The sequence below is a fragment of the Passer domesticus genome, unplaced genomic scaffold (genome assembly GCF_036417665.1).
Source record: "Passer domesticus isolate bPasDom1 unplaced genomic scaffold, bPasDom1.hap1 HAP1_SCAFFOLD_63, whole genome shotgun sequence".
NCBI lineage: Eukaryota > Metazoa > Chordata > Aves > Passeriformes > Passeridae > Passer > Passer domesticus.
Window position 1 is genome coordinate 554,447 of NW_026990166.1, and position 18,822 is coordinate 573,268.

Below are 18,822 nucleotides of genomic sequence, written 5' to 3' on the forward strand. Positions count from 1 at the left end.
CTGTTACGTATTTATTAAATTGATCAGCACCATGAGTCTGATCTTTCTGGTTTCAATTCTTTGAAATGTCTTCCTCCTTTTGCTTCATCCTAGGTTTAATTGGATCAGCAGCATCAAAGCAAGCTTTGATGCATGTGTTCCTGCTTGTACGAACTGTGTCTTGTTGGGGCATGGCAAGGTTTCACTGGGAATGCTGGGTTTGAAGGAAGCTGTTTGGGTGTCAAGTGGGCTGTAAGCTTGAGCAGGGCTGCCAGGGGCAATCCTGCAAGTGGCCTCAGCTTGCCCTGTGGTGCCTTTGGAAAGGGTCAGCGTGCTTTAGGCCAAAGGGGCAGCTGGGAGCAGAAGGAGGAGGAGCTTGCGCACCGTTGGCACTGCCCGCACGGAAAGGGGCCTCCCGCCGGCTGGGGCGGCTGGCGCGGTTGGCAGCAGGGACACTCCGCGCTGCCAGCCCGCTTGCGGCTTCTCTTCCCGGTCTCCCCAGTCTCCTTCCTGGGAGGGCTTTTCCTCCTCTTCCTTTTGCCCGCAGTCTGGAAATCAAAGAATCCTTATCAGTGCTTCCTTCCTCTCAGAAAGCTGGGATTCACAGCGTCCACCCCAAAAATCTATTGGCCTAAGCAAATTCTTCCAAACCCCAAAGAGCTGAGAAAAGGGCTGGATATGGCAGTGGGCTGCGGCAGGCTGCCAACCCAGCACTTGGAGGAAAATACTCCCCTTTCCTACAGCTCTAAGGGGGTGGGATAAATACGTGCCTATCTCTAGTTCTACATGTCTTATTTCTACCTCTCTGCCTAACATCTATTTATCTCTGGTTTTCCTCCCCACATGTCTAGGGCATGGATTGTACATTCAATCACACTAGTGAAGACACATGATTACCCATTTTCTGCTACCCAAAATAATCTCTCTCTCTCCCTCTCTCTGTCTCTCTCTGTGAAGCAAATTGCTGTTTGCTGGTAAGGAAAGTATTAAAGGTGCCATAGCACCAGCAGCTCCTTCTTGAGGATACGCTGGGGTGCTACAAAAGATCTCTAAAATTTGGCAGCATCTCCATGAAGGCAGCCCAGATGGCTGATGTTAGTAAGCACTGGGGAATGAAGGGTCTGATAGGAATCTGAGGGTGCCAGCCCTTGAGAAACCGATTTGTAGAGAGTCGAAGCCCATTTTGGTGGCGGTGCTGCTTCGTTTGGTCAAGGTTATGCTCCACAATTCTGTATTTCAGGGCAGCAGCACAAGCAAGCCCCGGGCAGCACCTGCTGCGCCTCTCCTGCTGCGTGGGACCAAGGGAGCCAGGCAAAGCGGTGTCTGGCATGGCTTGCCGCAGGGTTTGTGCCCTTCTGCCAGTTTCTTGACCCTGCTGGCATGTCTGGATTTTCTTCCCACTCACCTGAGCAAGAGTGCTGCTGGCAAGTTTCTGCTCTTTTTTCCAGCAGTAGTAGTACTCCACACACTGTGCCACGGTCTTACTTGGGATCTGTTGTGAAAAGCAAAAGAAGGAATCTGAAATGGCCATCCTGTAGGGTGCATTGGAGAACAATGAGAATACAGAGTAAAGTAGGAATTAAAGTCATGGAGAAAATTGAGGAGGGTGTAAAATGAAATCAATATGCAGGAGTCAGAGAGGCATTATGCAATGTAATAAACCGAGTCTTATGCTACGTGGTAACACATATAATGCACAGATCAACACCAAGTCCCCCTAGCAGAGTTCTTCTTTGCCCTGTTCACTGCGGTTATCCCAGCACAAGGTGTTGTGGAAGCAACAGCACACCTGGGAGACAAGTCTGACAGAACAGAGCTTTGTCTTCCAAAACAGCCTGGAGAGAAGGGCTGCAGAGGCAGGTTCACCATTTTCACGCAGGCCTTCCATGTCCTGTTCTGTGACTACTTTAACAGTTTTGGTACTTGAGAAGAGAGGGACATAGGTGCAGTATTTGGTACCAGCAATAATTAACATGTCCCTTCTGATGATCTGCCAAGGTGAGGTATGTCCTGTGGCTTTACCTGCTTCTGGATGAGATGGAAATCCTTGCCGTAGGTGTGGAAAGCCTTTTGGAAGGCCTCCTTCTCCTCAGCTGTCCATCTATCAGAGCCTGGCAAGAAAAAGCAGCAGCTGAATTGATCCCTCTAGCCACTTGAAGCAGATCCCACTGGCTGCCGAAAGCAAGCTGGCACCAGCCATCATTCACGTGTGTGCGTGTCTGCTCCCTCAGAAGGTGATGAAGACGAGAGCAGGCATTCCCCAGGGAAAAAAGCATGGAAAACGAGTCAAGCTGAAGGAGTAGATGCTGGTGCTTTCCCCATCCCCAGAGAAGGCGAGATCTTGTGCTAGTTTAAAGCACAACTAATTGAAGCAGAAATGCTTGACACGGCCATTAAGGGCACGGCAGCATGTGTCAGTGAAGGAAGAAGCCGGGCTTAGGTTACCTGCATAATGATAATTAGCCAAGGGATGGTCTTGAGCTGTTGGAGGCCCCCCCGAGAGCAACATCTCCAGAGCCTCCTGCAAGATGCAAGGGAAAAAGGCTTGAGCTGCCCCATAACACAAAAAAGGAGCCAAACCCCACCCATGCTACTTCAGCCGCTTTGCCTCTTCAGCTGAGGATTCAGGCCACTGCCTCTCATATGGGTCAAAGATTGTGCTTTCCTCCCAGTCCCTCGTTTCTGCTGCTCAGCCCTTGGCTCCTGCTCCCCAAGGGTAGCATTTTCCTCTCCAACTCCATGATTTTGCTCCTCCTGCACCCTGAATTGCCTCAGCTGACTGCGGCTTCTGGGAATTGCCCCTCAAAATGTCTTCGAGAACACAGATCTCCAGGAGGTTTTCAAGGCAGCAGGCTGCAGGACCCTGCGGCGCTGCCTCCAGGAGAGATCTTGTCCCTGCTGGAGCCATTTGGGCTCAGCCCTGCCGCAGCTGGACGAGACACAGCAGGCAGCGAGTGCTCTGCTGCTTGTGAACTCCCTTCTTCAAGGAGCAGCCAGGAAAGGCTGTCCCGCTGCCCGGGCCTTATCAATTCCCTGCCCACTCTTGCCCGCGCCCAAACAGCCACTTCCTACCGGAACGCTGCCGCGAGCCTGGTGCAGGCAGTGCAGGGCGAGCTCCAGCTGAGCTGCTGCCCCGGGAAGGCCACGGGAGCTGGCCATGTCCAACAGTTCTCTGACTGCAAGCACAACAAAAACCCACCCAAAGTCAGTCTTGAGCCAGCAAAGTGGAAGGCTTTCCATACAAGGCAGAAGGAAAGCACAAGAGCTAAAGCCTGCAGCTTGGAGAGCACGAAAGGGAGAGCAAAGCAAGGGGCAGCTGAAGCAAGGGCCCACCTAGTGCTGCCTCTCCCTTCCAAGCAGTTTTTGTCATAAGGAGTGGGGGCCAATCTCCCCTCTTCCAGTGGCACTTGCCTCTGAACCATTTGGAGAGCAGCACAGTTGCTCTTTTTCCTGCTCGGCTGCAGAAGCAGAGCATTGTCCTTACCCCTACCACTTCCACAAGGGAAGATGGGCATGACAAGGAGAGAAGCAGAGCCTGCCAAAAGCTGCCTTTTTACCCAAAAATCAGCACTTTACATGCCTGACTATCTCAGGAGTGGAAGGAAAGCTTGACAGCTACCTCTGTCCGGTTTTTCCAGGTCAGGGTCGTCTTCCTCCAAGGGCTTCCAGACCAGGGTTGCAGGCTCTTCAGCCTCACTTGGCGGCCCAGTCTGCAGCTCAGGGAGCTCGGCCTGAAAGTCACTGCCAACATTGATATGTCTAGAGGAAGAAGGAGGTGGACGTAAGAAAGGCAAGTGGTCAAGAGACACCTGGTGTGCAGCCACAGCCTTGGACCAATCCCACCCTGACTCTGAAAGAGCAGTTGTCCTGCTCGCCATTCCTCAAGTTTGCTGTCCTTTAACCCTAGGCCAAAACTCACGGCTTAGTGAGGACTCTTGCTTTCCTTTTCATTGTGCCTCTCCTTTCCACCTGAAAGAGATCAAAACAATGCTCCAGATGAAACTCATTCTGCCAAGATGTGTCGGTAGCCTTGCTTCTCATCCTCACCACTGAAAAGTCCCAGCTCCTCTCCATTAGGTGTCATTGCTGTGTTTTTCACTTGGAATGTCTGAGGCAGGTCCCTCTAGCAGTCTGCAGCTTCCTGAAGAAGGAAAGCTGAAGGGCAGGCACTAGAGTGCCTTGAGTCTTGGGGTCAGTGAGAAGAGCCAAGCGGATGCATGGAAGATGCACTACTGCAGGCTTGGGTTGGATGGAAGGAAAAGGTTCTTCAGCCAGAGGGGGCTTGGGCACTGGAACTGCCTCCCCAGGGAAGGGCTCCCAGCACCAAGGCTGAGAGAGCTCCAAAAGTCTTTGGACACTGCTCTTGGGCACAGGCTGGGATTCTTAAGGCTGTCCTCAGCAGGCCCAGGTGCTGGGCTCCATGATCTTTGGGAGTCCCTTCCAGCCCAGAAAATGCTGTGATACTGTGATTGTGTTCCTGAGAAGCACCACTCAAGAGGGCATCTCACAGCTGCCTCTGACCGTGAGGCAGAGCCAGCCCTACACACATTGAACAACACAGACAAATCTAGAGCAATATCTCTCTGGAAAAGATATGTAAGGCAGGTGGAAAAAAATCAAAAAAGCTATGAAAATAGAATATTGTTCCAGTGTCTGGAAGTGATGTAAGTATGTGAGTACATAAGAATTGCTGCAACCAGATCATTTTGGAGGATGAAAGCCAGTACTGCAGACAAAACCAGCAAACTGCTTCCATGCTCTGATGGGCAGGCATCCCAGAGGAGAAGTCCCATCCTTCTGGTTTTTGAAGCTTTGCAGGAGGTGTGACCAGAGTGAGGGCGTAACAGGATTTGTGGACACTGAACCCCTGACCTCCTCCGGAATGACCAATTGGCTTTGGGGTTACCACAACGTAGTTTTAGGACTTAAAGGGGTGCCACGAACTTTTACACAGGTCATCAGAGGACGAGAATCTGCAAGTGCACCGTGACAGCTCCCTACGTCCTCTATGGAAAGGTCTGTATTTCCCCTGGAGGCAGCATTATTCCTGGAGAAGTTGCAGCCTGCTTTCATGTGCAACCTCGTCTGGGGAAAGTGAGCATACACCATGTCTGTGGTGGTTGGTGGCAGAGCCAGCTGGAGCCTCCTGCCGTTCTGTGAGTGCTTTGGGGCCCACAGGGATTTTCTTACCTTGCACAGTGCCAAAGTGCTGTGGGGATGCCTGGCGGCAGACGAGGAGATGAGGATGTCGCTGCAGAGGCCAGCTGTGGCGCTGAGTGCAGAAGGTGGCTGCTGAGGGACAGCCCAGGAGCAGATGCTGCAGCTGCTGCTCCAGCGCTGCTCCACCAGTGTTCCACCAACGGCCGCAGGAGCAGCAGACAAGGGCAGTTGCTACGGGCACAGCCCAACATTCCATGCAGAACCCCAGGGGAACCATGGGACAGAAACAAGGATAGGCCACCTTTGCCCCTTCTACTTCTTCAGCTGCAAGTTTGCTCTGAGGAGCTCCCCATTGGGGCTTTTCCCCTCAGTCCTCTGGACGGGGAAATCAGAGCCGGGACAGCTCTGGCTCTCCTCTGTGCTTCTCTGTAAGGTGCCTGCAGCTGAACAGGCACAGGAGCTGGCTCTGTCCAAGGGTCCATTCCACATTTCCTGCACTGCAGAACCACAAGGACTCCTGCCGCTGCCTCTCCTCTGGCTCTGAGAGGAGCTAGAGCTTGCAAATTTTTCCGTGCTGAACCAAGTGCAAAGCTTTCTGTCCAAGCGGCGGCATTCATCCTGCCCCTTTTCTCAATTGTCTGGTGCCCAATAATGTCACTTGATGTTTTCCCTCCTTCGGCCTGCTGAGCTGGTCTCCCACCTCAACACTCCTTCCCTGAAATTTGGAGAAACGGGATGTTTCTCAGGGCAGCTGATGGGGAGGGGACACACACACTGGGGAAGTGCACCAGCATTGCTGTAGTCAACAGGTCATGCAGAATTTCTAGGTCTCTCTTCCAGCTCCCTTGAAGAAGGGAGAATGTTCATCTCTACTACTCTGGCATTAATCTAAGGAAGGAACACCAAGAGAATTTCTTTTCCACACTAATGACCCTCAGCTTTGTTTGAATACTTAGGTGCCAGATATGGCAAAACCCAGCCACTTGTACTGCTTTCCTGCCTAAGGTTTAAGCAAAAGCAAATCTTGCTTCCTTCCCAGCCTGCATGTTACACCCACACCAGCCACCTGCTGGGAAAACATCTGGAACGAGGCCCACTGCAAGGCAGATACTTTGTAGGCTCCAGATCCCACCTGCACTGGCTCCAGCAGGCAAGGGCAAGCTTTGGTCACTTCCCAGAAGCAGCCTGGCCATTCCCCCCTGCCTCGCCCCCTCGCCATCCTCCACAGCCCCTGCTGCCAAAGCCTTGCTAGGCAGAGCCATTTGCTGGGCTCGGTAAAAGAGTGACTTGGATTCTTCTTTGGCGCAAATACCAAAGCTGTGAGAAGTGAGAGGATCAGGTTCACAGCTGCTCTGCTTTAGCTGAGGACATTACTGGAGGCTCAGAGCCTGGTCCTTTAAAGAGAAACTGATCTGAACTCCTGGTGTCTTTGTGGTGCATGTGGATATTTCTTTTCTAGAATCAGAGAGTTTAGCAATGTCCTCCAAGGTGCTCAAGTCCATCTGTCCCCCAAAATGAAACAAAGTTATGTTGCTGGGCAACAAAAAGGCCTCAAACCACTACTTTTATCTCAGCAAGTACAGTGAGACAAGAGCACTCCTTTAGATCCAATGCATTGAATTCAGCAAAGCCTCCCCAGCCACTCCCAGCTGAGATGTTCAGGACTCAAAGGAGGAAGCTCCACCATGATTTCATTGGCAGTAATGGGGACACGCCTCTGGAAGTGCTGCCAGCTGAGCCAGGGGCTGGGCCTGGGGGGGACTCATGTGCCCCCATTGCTCTCTCAGGGCAAATGCCGTGCATGCAACACCAAGGAAATGTAACGAGCACTGCCTCAGGGATTTCATACAGACAAAAAGGCAAAATGGAACAAACTTTGGTTTAATGATAAACACAGATCGTGTCTCAACAAAGACAAAATATGAAAAGTTGAAGCATAGATACACCAAAACTGTTACATTTACTACTAAATCTAACACTACTAAACATCTTTCGTAATGCTATTTTATCTTAACTAATAAACAGAGAGATTCCTATCACGTAAAATAATTGAAGAAGAAACAATTCTAAACACTTGAAAAACAATCTTATTTCTATCTAGTCCTCTTGATCCCTAACTCTTGCTAGCCTAGGGCAAATGCAGGGCTAATTTGGCCTTTTCTTCTTGGGGAGAGGCTGTGCATCCTTGCGTGGGCGATGTCTTCTCCTGTGCTTGTTCCTCTCCTTGATGGTTTCAAACTCCCTGGAAGACAGGAAACAAACCATCCATTGTTAACTTCATACACACTGAGCTCAAGTGTGTATGAAGTGCATACAAGTGTCGGGATCTCCATTTTTGAATGAATTTTTGTCTTTTCTGGCTGTGGCACATTTGTAAATCGATCAGCACCGTGAGTGTGATCTTTCTGGTTTCAATTCTTTGAAATGTCTTCCTCCTTTTGCTTCATCCTAGGTTTAATTGGATCAGCAGCATCAAAGCAAGCTTTGATGCATGTGTTCCTGCTTGTACGAACTGTGTCTTGTTGGGGCATGGCAAGGTTTCACTGGGAATGCTGGGTTTGAACGAAGCTGTTTGGGTGTCAAGTGGGCTGTAAGCTTGAGCAGGGCTGCCAGGGGCGATCCTGCAAGTGGCCTCAGCTTGCCCTGTGGTGCCTTTGGAAAGGGTCAGCGTGCTTTAGGCCAAAGGGGCAGCTGGAAGCAGAAGGAGGAGGAGCTTGCGCACCGTTGGCACTGCCCGCACGGAAAGGGGCCTCCCGCCGGCTGGGGCGGCTGGCGCGGTTGGCAGCAGGGACACTCCGCGCTGCCAGCCCGCTTGCGGCTTCTCTTCCCGGTCTCCCCAGTCTCCTTCCTGGGAGGCCTTTTCCTCCTCTTCCGTTTGCCCACAGTCTGAAAATCAAAGAATCCTTATCAGTGCTTCCTTCCTCTCAGAAAGCTGGAATTCGCAGCGTCCACCCCAAAATTCTATTGGCCTAAGCAAATTCTTCCAAACCCCAAAGAGCTGAGAAAAGGGATGGATATGGCAGTGGGCTGCGGCAGGCTGCCAACCCAGCACTTGGAGGAAAATAGTCCTCTTTACCACAGCTCTAAGGGGGTGGGATAAATACGTGCCTATCTCTAGTTGTACATGTATTATTTCTACCTCTATGCCTAGCATCCTCTTATCTCTGGTTTTCCTCCTCACATGTCTAGGGCACGGCTTTTACATTCAGTCAAACTAGTGAAGACACATGGTTACCCATTTTCTGCTACCCAAAATAATCTCTCTCTCTCCCTCTCTCTGTCTCTCTCTGTGAAGCAAATTGCTCTTTGCTGGTAAGGAAAGTATTAAAGGTGCCATAGCAGCGGCAGCTCCTTCTTGAGGATTCGCTGGGGTGCTACAAAAGATCTCTAAAATTTGGCAGCATCTCCATGAAGGCGGCCCGGATGGCTGATGTTATCAGGCAGTGGGGAATGAAAGGTCTGATTGGAATCTGAGGGTGCCAGCCCTTGAGAAACTGATTTGTAGAGAGTCAAAGCCCATTTTGGTGGTGCTGCTGCTTTGTTGGGTCAACGTTTTGCTCCAGAATTCCGTATTTTAGGGCAGCAGCACAACAAAGCCTTGGGCCGCATCTGCTGCACCTTTCCCAGTACATGGGACTGTGATTGGTGTTACCAGTCACAGCTAGAAGATCTGCCTTCTGATTCCCCAGTAGGAGACAAGCCATACCAACTTGCAGAGCAAGCCAAATAATTGTTGATTAGACACTTCTTTTATCATGGAGTTTTCTGCCCTTTTAGCTGTCCTGGCAATATAGGCCAAATCAGTTACTAGATTAAAAGGTTGTTGGAATTTTTTAAATGCTCTGACATCAGCAACCAACTCAGGAATTTGCGGAGTTCCTTCAACGACTTGAACATCCTACTCCCACTTCTGAGTTTTCGGATCCTTCCAAGTGATAACCGATTCGTTTGATTTTCCAGAGCCATCTGTAAAAACTGTGAGGGCTTTAAGAGGAACCTTACCTTTTAGAGAATTTGGGACGAGATGGAATGTATCTTTTAGTAGCTTGTGTTTTGGATAATGAATAGAGACTTGTTTGGGATAGCTGTCTAAAGCAAACTGAAGGTGTTCATTTGTCTGTAATAGGGATTCTAATTTGTGTAGCTGAAATGCTAGACAAATGTATGTTGGGTCACATGCTGCAGGGATTCGGAGGCGGTTCCTGCCTTAATGATTAATTGAGCTAAAAGCTCTTCAGGGATTGTAATAGTTTTTTTGGTGTGGCAAAAATACCCATTCTACAATTAACAATTGTTCTGTAGAAGATGGGTCCCACTGAAAAAGCAGTGCCTGGAAATGTGGGGATTTACCAAGAATAGCAAACTGGGAGGTTAGAGAGCGGTCAACGCGGTGTGCTTTTCGAGATGAGATAGCAGGTGCTACCTTTCGCAGCACGTCGTGGGCATCGGGAGTTAAGATGCGCTGGGAAGTCAGGTCATGGCTCCCCTTCAGTAGGCTGAACAAAGGGCACAGCTCTTCTCTCGTGAGTCCAAGCAGTGGTCAGATCCAGGTGATGGAGCCACACAACTGTTGTATGTCCCTTAGCGTTTGAGCCTTATCTTTGATGGAGATACTTTGGGAAATAATGGCTGGCTCACTGATTAGGAATCCAAGGTATTTCCATGGGGAGGTCTACTGGGTTTTTCAGGAGCAATATCAAAACCTGCATCTTCAACTGCTGTCATAGTCTTTCTGATCACTGTGTTAAGGTAAGTCTTGGCTTGGGAGCAAATTGTCGTCCATATTTTGCCGAATTATACCTTCAGGGAAGGCTTTCCTGATTGGAGATATAATCCCAGCCACAAACATTTGACATAAAACAGGGGAAGTTTTCATTCCCTGTGGCAATGTGACCTAATGATATCTTTTAAAGGGTTCTTGACAGTTGATGATTGGTATGGAAAATGTGAATTTGGGAGTGCGGGACGGAGAGGGATGTTGAATAAGCAGACTTTGATATCAAGGATTGTGAGCTGCCAGTCCCTGGGAAGCACAGAAGGTGAGGGGAGGCCTGGTTGCAAGGGGCCCATGTCTTCTAAAACATCATTTACTTTCCAAAAATCTTGTAATAACCTCCATCTGTCTTTGCCAGGTTTTTTATAAAAAGACAGGGGTCAGGGGCTAGTTGATGGTACAATGTGTCCTTTTAATAATTGTTCTCACACTAGGGCGTGGTGTGCTTCTAATTTGTCATTTGGAAGGCCCAATGATCCACCCACACAGGATCATACCCACAGGGAGGGATCATACCTTTTCCCACAGATGGACAACAGCCATATTGAGTGGTTTAGTTTTCATTTCTTTTTAATTCCCAAGTTTCATTTTTAACATTGTAATACAGCATCTCTATTCAAATCATTATACTCATCTTGGTTAATTAAATATTTATTAATTTATTTTCCCCCCATAATATCAGACAAAAGCATAGGACAAAAGCATAGGAAGAACAACAAGCAATTACAGAAATACAGTATCTTCCCTGAGAATCCCTTGGAAACCATGGTAAAACAATGGGAAGTATATCAACTTACTAAAGATAAAGACCCACAGCTCAAGATTGTGCATTGCATGTTTGAATGGCCAAAGAAGAAATTAAAACAAGGTCTGCGCTGGCTGAAGCATGGGTCTACCAGGATGTGGATTTGCAAAGTACTTTACAATTATGTCCAAAATAAATTAAATGCAGACTTGGATTGCAGTATGTGGAGGTCTGGTTTAAATATTGGAACATCGAAAAGGAAGTAGAAACAGATAAAACAAACCAAATTCTCTCTGTAATGATCAATGATAAAGACACAACAAGGAAAACCAATCAACCAAGGTGGGACTCATTAAATTTCGTCCCCCCTACTGCACCTCCTAACGAACCAGCTGCAACTGCAGGTGAGTCATTGGAGGCTTCAACGACTCATGTAACTGAGAGGGCTGAAGAAGTTGAAAGTAGCAGTGGGACATCAGAAGAAAGGTATATTCTATCATCATCCTCCAGGCAAATTACAAATTCAGCCATGCAGGAAGTTCCATCCAATCAAGAAGGTCCAGGCTTCTTCACTTGAAGGAGAACCCTAGCAGTACAAAAATGTTCCTCCTGCTCCAGCAGTAAAGATAAAACAAAGGTGCCACCCCTCAGAGAGGTCACAATGGGGGGTGCACAAGGTGGAATAGGACATGGAAATGAACCCCTCACCTCTTCAGAAGTGAGGCATTTTAAAAAGGAAATGGAGATATCATTCAGTGACCCAGTAGGTATGTCAGAAAAAGTTTACCAGTTCTTAGGCCCTAGGATTTACCCTAGGGGCAAATGAAATTCAAAAATGCAAACCCTTTTCTCTCCAGAGAAGAGAAAAGTTATTTAGACTGCAGGGATCAATATATGGGACAGAGAACATAATTTAGGAACAACTGGAGAGAAGAAATTACCGTTAACAGATGCAGAATGGAACCCTAACTCAGATGAGGGAAGAAAATGTATAGCAGAATACAGCACCCAAATTGTAAGGGGAATAAAAGAGGCAGTCCCCAGAGTTAATAACATGAAGAAAGCCTTTGGTAGTGAACAAGAAAAAGATGAGAGCCCAACTGACTGTATAACTCGCCTAAAGAATAATATCCAATTATATTTAGAAAGAGATTTAGATAGTGAAGGAGGGAAGACAATGTTCTAGGTCCACTTTGTGTTACATTCTTGGCCTGACATAAAATGGAAATTAGAGAAATTAGATGGCCAGAAAGGAGTTTAGATGAGTTATTAGCTGAAGCACAGTAAGTTTATGCCAGGTGAAATGAAGAGAAAATGAAGACTAAAGCTAAGATGATGGCTGCTGTCCAAATTCCTAAACCAATTAGGCAGGATGGGGAGAATATTCAATTAAAGAAACCTATTTGCTTTTATTGTAAGAAAGAAGACCATATGCAATCCTGCTGTTTTAAGACATTGAGGGACTTAAGAGATTCTCCAAGTGGAGAATCAACCCTCAGAGAACTGAGGGGGTCAGGGGCTCTTCTTCTAGGGGCACAAAATCCATCTTCAAGAGCCCTTGATAAAATCAAGCATAGGACCCCTAGAACAATTAATGGAATTTTTAGTAGACACAGAAGCAGAGACAACTTGTGTAACTGAAAAACCAAATGCATGTGCCATAAGCAAAGACACTTTCAATATTTGTGCTGTTAAAGGGGAATCCTTCCCCATTCCCATCATTATGAATGTCACTATAAAGGGTAATGGACTAACCAAAAAGGGAGATTTGTTTTTCTACCTCCAGCAGGTAACAACTTACTTGCTCGGGATCTCCAGATACCTTTGAAAGTTGGAGTAGTTCCACAAGAAGGAAGGATGAAGGTCAAATTGTTTACTTTATCCACACAAGATGAACAGCTGATTATTCCCACAGTGTAGGCCCGAACAGGTAGCCAGGATAAAATGAACTTTACGCCCATTCTAATTAATCTCCTTCCAGGCATTAAACCAGCAAAAGTACCCCAGCACCCCCTTACAAAGACCAAAAGGTATGGGCTAAAACCCATAATAACTGAACTGTGACATGATAATATACTAGAGCCATGTACTTCCCCATACAACACCCCATTCTTGCTATTAAAAAGCCTGACAATGGCTACAGGCTAGTTCAAGACCTACGTGAAGTAAATAAAAGAGTGCAAGCTGTGTGCCTGTTAGTACAAAACCCTTACACCTTATTAAGTTATCACCTACGCACTCTTGGTTCTCAGTAACTGACCTGAAGGATGCATTTTGGTCATGCCCTGTAGATTCTCCTTCTAGACACCTGTTTGCCTTCACCTGGGAAGATCCAGACACTGGAAGGAAACAGCAGCTCACCTGGACCTGGTGGCTGCAAGGGTACATGGAGTCTCCCACACTCTTCGGTCAGGCCTTGAAGAGCCTGTTCATTTCCTTTTCTCCACCCTCAGGAATACAAGTAACACAGTATGTAGACGACATACTACTCTCCAGAGAGCAAGAATCCACTGTAAAATTAGGCACCATTCAATTACTGAACCTTCTAGGAGAGAATGGACTAAGAGTATCTAAATCCAAATTACAATTTGTTAAACCAGAAGTAAAATATTTCACACATGTAATTGGTCATGGTACCAGAAAACTGAGTACTGAAAGGATAGAAGGAATTTTAAATTTACAACCTCCACAAAAAAAGAGCGAGGTTAGACAATTATTAGGCTTAAGGAGGTATTGTAGAATATGGATTGATGAATACACACAAAGTGTCACAATTTTATATGAAAAATTAACTACATCAGAACCTATTAATTGGACCCAAGAGGATCATAAAAACTTAGACAATTTAAAGCAAAAGATGATTCAGACCCCAGTTCTCTTTCTTCCTTCACTAGAAGAAGATTTTCACCTATATATTAAACCTATATAGGAATTACTTACGGGGTCTTGGCCCAAGAGTGGTCAAGATTTCATAAACCTGTAGCCTACTTGTCCATATTGATGGTCCCTGTGTCCCAAGGATGGCAAACATGCATCCAATCAATCGCTGCAGCAGCCATCCTAGTAACAGCCAGCCAAAAACTTACATTTGAGAGAAATCTGATAGAATACACACCACACACCATCCAAACCATTCTTAAACAACGAGCAGCCGAATGGCTAACAGACTCTCATATTACACAATATGGGAGCACCCTCATCCATTCCACAAATGTAACCCTGAAAACAACCACCCACACCAATCGCACACAGTTCCTATGTGGAATTCCCCAAAAACAAGATCTCATGCACAACTGCATAGTTTTTATAAACCCGCAAACAAAAATTCAAGAAGACCTCCTAGAGAGCCCATTAGATGAAGGAGAAATCCTGTTCATCGACGGATCATGTAGAGTAGTAAATGGAAAGAGGTGCTCTGGGTACTCCATCAGAGATGGAAAAGAACTGTACAGGTTAGAAAAGGAAAACTACCACCTTCTTGGTCTACCCAGGTATGTGAATTAGATGCTTTGGAAAAAGCATTGCACAGACTAGACAGAGCTATTGGAACCATTTATACTGACTCTAAATATGCATATGGAGTATTCCACACCTTCGGGAAAAGCTGGGCTGAAAGAGGGTTTCCCACATCTAAGGGCAAAGACATTTTACACAAAGAACTTATATTAAAAATTCTAGAGGCACTTAAGTTACCGAAAGAAATTGCAATGGTACGTGCTCCAGGTCATCAAAAGGGAACTCTGGAGAAACCAGAGGAAACATCCTAGCAGACCATGCTGCAAAGGAGGCTGCTTTTGAGGGGGAAGTAAAGGTATACAGATTTTATCCAAGAGACACACCCGAGAGTACACTGGACAACACTCTTCCCATCCCTGTTTTTAAAGACAATGAAAAACAGAAACTCATATCACTAGGTGGAAAGGAAGATTCTGAGGGACGGTGGCATCTTCCTGATGGCCACCAAATGTTAAATAAAGAGCTCACTCGAGAAATTTTACAGAACCTCCACCAATCCACACACTGGGGATCTAAAGCTTTAGCAGATCACTTTCTTCAAAATTTTGGATGTCGGGGAATTGATGAATTAGCTAATCAAATTACCATAGGTTGGATAATTTGCCAAAAAGTCAATAGAAAATTAATGAGGAGAACGAGACCTGGAAGAATTGAAATTGCAATTAGACCCTTCCAAAGTATTCAATTTGATTTCACAGAAATGCCCCATGTCCAAAGATGGAAGTATTTCTTAGTGATTGTAGATCACCTTACCAATGGGGTTGAAGCATTTCCAACTGTTAATGCCACTGCTCAAACAGTAAGTAAGGTAATCCTAGAACAGATAGTCCCAAGATATGGAATTATAAATAACATTGATTCAGACCAAGGTACCCATTTTACATCATTAATATTGCAACAGTTGGCTCAACAATTTGGAATAACTTGGAAATTACATACCCCTGGCACCCTCAAGGTTCAGGAAGGGTAGAACGCATGAATCAGACTATTAGAACAACCTGTACCAAACTGATGTTAGAAATGAGGTCGACTTGGATAAAGTGCCTACCCCTTGCCCTTCTCAGAATCCAGAGCCAACCCAGAGCTGACTTAGGTTGTTCCCCATGTGAAATGTTATATGGGCTTCCCTATTTAGCCACCCCGCATCAAGTAACTGCCAAAGAGTGAGGAAATATAAATGTGCAAAGGTATATTCAAATGATTGCCCAGAATCTAAAAGACTTAAAGCAGAGAGGTCTTGTACCCCAGAACATTCCTTTAGACTTCTATTTACATAAGTTATGCCCCGGAGACTAGGTACTTATTAAATGCTGGAAGGAACAATCCCTGACTCCATCAGGGGAAGGTCCTTTCCAAGTTCAACTGACCACAGAGACAGCCATCCGAGCACAGGAAAAAGGCTGCACTTCCGTCAGCCGAGTACAAGGTCCAGTAACACCACCACAAGATAACGAGAAACCTCCATGAACTACTGTCTACAACAGTCCTCCTCGGTGTTATCCCTGAAATTAATTTATCAATTGTTATTCTCTCACTGCTTTACAGCAGAGAATCTAATGGATGTTGTAGTTACTATTTAACAAGTTATGATGAATTTTCAATTCCATTTCTCCACCAGTGAAGAGTATCATTTCCCTGAGAAATTACCTTTCCTCTCCAATAACTATGTCTTTTTTTTTTTTTTTTAATTTCCTTAGGAGAAACAACATGAATAGAACCAAGGCCAGTTCCAGGCAGGACTTCCCTGCATTTAGGTCCCTTCCTGCATCCAGGTACACTCCCATGACAACCAAGGGGTTCGAACCCAGGTCTGCACCACCTATCAGAGAGTACCACGGCACTTCAATCTTCCCATTGACCCTTAGGGAATGGAAGGTGTGCCCTACTCCTCATACTCTCCCTCTGGATCCAGTAGATCCCCCTTGTCAGAGCCTGCGTCCGCTGCCACCAACGCTAACATACAGTGTACCTGACCAAAGGGAACTCCTACCTCATAAAACACTCATTCCAGGCACATACTTATGTAGATCCCTTTTGTTATAATATGATGACACTGAGTAGATACTGACAATCAGGCAAAAATCAGTGGATTGGTAGAAATATTGGAAATGCAAACCAGAAAAGGAATGGAGAGTGTCCTGATCAAGAGATTTGGCTATATGTCAAATTTAATTATACAACGAAAAAGAAGGATTTGTGAAAAAGGAAAACTTATGATGTTGATTTGATTCGAGAAATTGTAATAACTGAAAGGGGGAAACAAAAGGGGGACAATCCATTAGCTACCGATAAAAACTTATTTATTGTTTTAGCAGAACAAATTAGTAAAAATCAAAATATAACCAATTGTTGGGTTTGTGGAGGCACCTTCAAATCAGAAGCCTGGCCTCAGCAAGGAGTCAGTACTGGACCCCTCAAATGACTTAAACTAAATTATTTCCCCTCCCAAACTCCAAGAGATCAAGACAATTGGCTATTGAGGGACACAGTTCTTGGAGAAGAATGTATCTGGAGAAAAGGAAAAAGATACACTGAGGAAGTTGTAGAAACTACCTGTAAAATATATTTACTAACTGAGGATCACAAGACCTGGTGGATACTGAGCGAACCAGATACCTTTTGGTCAAAGAAGAAAATCAGAAACAAGAACTGCATATTACATCCCAATGAACAACTTTATCAGTGCTGGAACCCTAAAAGTCAGCCTTATTCAGTATTACCCCAAGTTTCTAAGTATTGGACCTCCACTTTTATCACGCTTTCACATTTTTGGGAGGCTCCCCAAGGTTTATACTGGAATTGTGGGAAAAGAGCATATTCTAAACTCCCTTCTCACTGGTGTGGCAATTGTACCTTAGGAGCAATACGACCTAGTCCCTTTCTACTATCAGAAGCAGCTGGAAACCAGCTAGAAGTTTGCCTAGATGATAAATTTAAGAGACAAAAAGATGTGAAATAGGGGGAATGCAACAATGGGGCAAGGAAGGGTGGCCATCAGAGAGAATTTTAGAAACTTATGGACCTGCCACTTGGGCTCAGGACGGGAGCTGGGGCTATCAAACTCCCATTTACGTGCTAAATTGCATTGTTAGACTACAAGCCCTGATTCAAGTCATATCTAATCAGGCCAAGAGTGCAATTGATCTTTTCAACGCCCATCAGAAGCAAATGAAAACAGCTGTATTTCAAAACTCTTTAGCCCTAGATTATTTATTAGCCAAAGAGGGTGGAATATGTGGCAATTTCAACACATCAGACTGTTGCCTGCATATTGATGACCATGGTGAAACTATTACTAAAATTACCCAAAACATCAGAAAGCTTACACGTGTTCCAGTCCGGTTTTCCCTCACTACACCTGAAAAGTAGAAAACTATGTTCTCTTCGGGAGTGGTGGAAGAAAGCCTTAATTATTTTTTAAGTTTCCTTAGTTAGCCTTCTCTTTCTCCCCTGCTTAATCCCATGTTTCATTCATCTAATTACCTCACTAGTACAAAGCATTCCCGCTATTCAAAATCTTCAAACGAGCCAACATTCTACCCCTCCTGTCAAGAGAATCATGAATCTCAACCCAATCAAAAAGATAGGAAAATGGGTAAAAAGGCCCAGCAAGTTTAGGTTAATTCTAAACAATTAAACACTATCAACGAAAAACTATCCACATTTGTGTAAATGCAAAAGCCAATTATTAACATAAGGGGAAAAGGGAGACATTGCAATTTATAAAACCCCTTAAATGGCTTCTGCATTAGTGACTGGTTTACATTTGTAACCGTTAATTAGCTTTTGCATTTATAACTGTTTAAAGTTACTAGTTTGATCAAATAAAAGTGTTCAAGTTAATGAAGTAAATATTTTAAAATCATTATAAAGTTATACTAGATATTCAGTACATTCCAATTGAATGTTTAACAGTCCTGTTAAAATAGATAGCAAAATAAGAACCGTATTATTTTTATAATCCTTTGTTCTTCACCTAATTACATTATTTGTAAATTTAATGATCTCTTTTAAGTAGCCTTATACTTTCAAAGGTCCCAGTGCAGTTTCCTCTCACCAACAGCATGCAGCATTTTACAGACAATTCCTAACCCACTCCAGGTTGAACTGGTAACTTGGTGCCATAGCAACTGTGCATACTAATGAGAGAGCTTCCCATCAAAAACCTGGGAGATATCATCCCACCCCAGTGACAGCACACTCTGGGAAAGAAGATCTTACCTCATCATCTACTAGCACCAATCACCAGAGACTATGGGGGCGGAACTGCAAGTACAGACTGAGGGGACCGAGAACATCAAAGGGGCAGCCTGGCCTGAAGAGCTGCCTTTGCTGTCTTTTACTGTTCCTGGGACTGTGACTTAGCTACAGCAGGGGACCCCACACTGCAGATTTCAGTCAATATCTCTTTTTAGAGACCTTTTTCCATATTTGAGGGCAGACTAAGTGCATTCACTGCAATGCTCTCAGGTTCTGGCCTTGGGGCCAGAGGCCAGTTCGGCTAGAGGTTTCCTCAATCCTTGGGCCTGGGACTTTATCCTTTTTTCTTTCTTTCCTTTCTTCTTTTTCTTTACCTCCACTTTGTTTTTCCCCTTTAAATAAACACCCTATTTTTGTTCAAATTGCCAAAGCTGTATCTTTTTACCAC